This window comes from Berghia stephanieae, chromosome 9, assembly GCF_034508935.2.
Source record: "Berghia stephanieae isolate SIO BIC M18660-M18661 chromosome 9, UCSD_Bste_1.3, whole genome shotgun sequence".
NCBI lineage: Eukaryota > Metazoa > Mollusca > Gastropoda > Nudibranchia > Aeolidiidae > Berghia > Berghia stephanieae.
The window spans coordinates 7,760,867-7,763,366 of record NC_088368.1 but is presented as its reverse complement, the minus strand read 5'-3'; positions in this window follow the sequence as shown (position 1 = coordinate 7,763,366).

Genomic DNA, 2,500 nt, shown 5'->3' with positions numbered 1-2,500 from the left:
CTACGACGTTATGTTGTCTACCCAAGAAAGGGACACCCAAAACGTTTGTTTCAGATATAATAACAATTTGGGTTATCAGACCTGCATATTATAAGTCCACGTCGCGACAAGACAATAAAAGTTTAGAAACTTACGTATTTTTAAAAGATTTTGGCACCAGCCTCACACTCCTCAAAAAAATGACAATTTTAAATCAAATTTTAAAGTTTAGCTTAAAATTCATTTTCAAGCATCAGATTTAGGTACTTCTACATTATAATTACCATTTTGAGACGTGTACTTAGTTACAGGTCTGATAACCCAACTTGTTATGGGCTCATTGTTGAAATGGAAATATTCTCAAACCAACGCAAAATTGTGCCCATTACAGCAATGTTCAATCAAGCCCATAATTGCGTTCGGCTATCAGACCTCCAAACATATGACATCGGTCACATTATAATATAGGCCTATCATAAAAGTTTACTATCTAGGTATTCGCGCTGCACGAGCGTCAAAAAGAACAGTGCACGCCGTTTTGCACCGCCATCATTAAATAATTTGCATGTTTTGCACGCATCACTGACGTGGCTTGATAGATGAAATTGATAGCTTTGAAATTCCGAGTGCATTTTTTTTTGTTGCTGACTCGCTGAATTCTATAGTTTATATTTTTATAGCTTTTTTATCCATTACACCTCAGCTCTACTGTACCATTATAGCCATTTCGTAGTCGCAGAATCATCCAGAATTGCTGCTAGCTTTTGCATGCATGTCGTGCCGCCAGCTGTCTCAATTTTTTTTTTTAAAGTATGGAAATGGTAGGTGAAATTTTCATGTTACGAGCAATGGATGAAGACTAACCTTTTACGGGCGTGGTTGGATTTAACCCTCTCCTTACCACCTACAGCAAAATCGTCACATTTGTTACGAGCAATGGATGAAGACTAACCTTTTACGGGCGTGGTTGGATTTAACCCTCTCCTTACCACCTACAGCAAAATCGTCAAATTTGTTACGACACAATATACATCTTTTCTTATTCAGATTTATTTTGTACATCACAAACTTTGAAGAATGATCTTTGTTCAATTAATAAGAACATAAAGTTGTTTTGTAGAGAAATTGTTTTACTTTAAAAAATATATTTTTCTGCAGGGTAAGCCTGCCATTTGGGGAAAATACTGAAAATGGTTGGTAAGGAGAGAGTAAACTCTAAATCGTGTGTGACCCGTCACCTCAAACAGACTCATTGACACGTCGGGGTAAACCAGACCCCCCCCCCCCCCCCAATGGATTTTATACTTAAAATGATCAGAAATGTGAAAAAAAAATAGTTTTTATCAAAGAGTAAACTCTAAATCGTGTGTGACCCGTCACCTCAAACAGACTCATTGACACGTCGGGGTAAACCAGACCCCCCCCCCCCCCCCCCCCCCCACCAATGGATTTTATACTTAAAATGATCAGAAATGTGAAAAAAAAATAGTTTTTATCAAAGAAATGTCATTCAGTTCTCCTCGGCAAACCATAAAAAAGTCAACCCACGGTTTATGGTTTTAAATTTCACATTCAACTTTTGAGCATTTAATCAAACCAGCCCGAAATAATACCGTGTTGAGCAGATTGGTCGCATATCAGGTGAAAACGATTTCACGAAGAGATCAGTGATAGTGATATTACAGAGAGAGAGACGACTCCTCTATAATCATCGTTGTCATTATATTAATAATTACGAGTTGCAGCAATAAATATATGGTAATAGTTTTGTGTTTATTCAGTCGATCTGGCGGGCAAAACCGATGCGCATTTTACTAAAACGCATACTATATAGTATGTATTTCGGGTTCAATTAAAAAACAAAAAAAAAAAAAAGAAAAGTAAAACAAATGGAGACAAATTTTACATTACTCTCAGTGCACTGGCGCAATCTGAGCAATGAGGGCTAAATTTCGTGTAAAATCAGACAAAAAAACCTTTTTGGTTACATAGAGTTTTGTCTATTGTCTTTAATTGAAAAAAAACCTCACAATATCCGCCAGCCGGATATAACGTACAGAAAAAAACAAAACAAAAAAACAAAACAAAACAAAACAAACAAGGTGTAACCTTAAACGCTTGTAGTCTGATTGATACAATTTGGTGAGAACTACTTACTCATAAAATGGCTGGGTACGATCGATCTGGGGGCAGAACTGGTTAATATTTAGATAGATAGATAGATAGATAGATAGATAGATAGATAGAGAGAGAGAGAGGTGGGAGAGAGAGAGAGAGAGAGAGAGAGAGAGAGAGAGAGAGAGAGAGAGAGAGACAGTTTGTGTGTGTAAATGTGTGTATGTGTGTGTGTGTGTGTGTGTGTGTGTGAGAGAGAGAGAGAGAGAGAGAGAGAGAGAGAGAGAGAGAGAGATTTGAATGGATTGATGTTGTCGTTATGCGCCAAGAGCTTTATTGTACAGAGGATTGGGCGCAGTATATAAACTTCATTCTTCTTCTTCTTCTTCTTCTTCTTCTTCTTCTT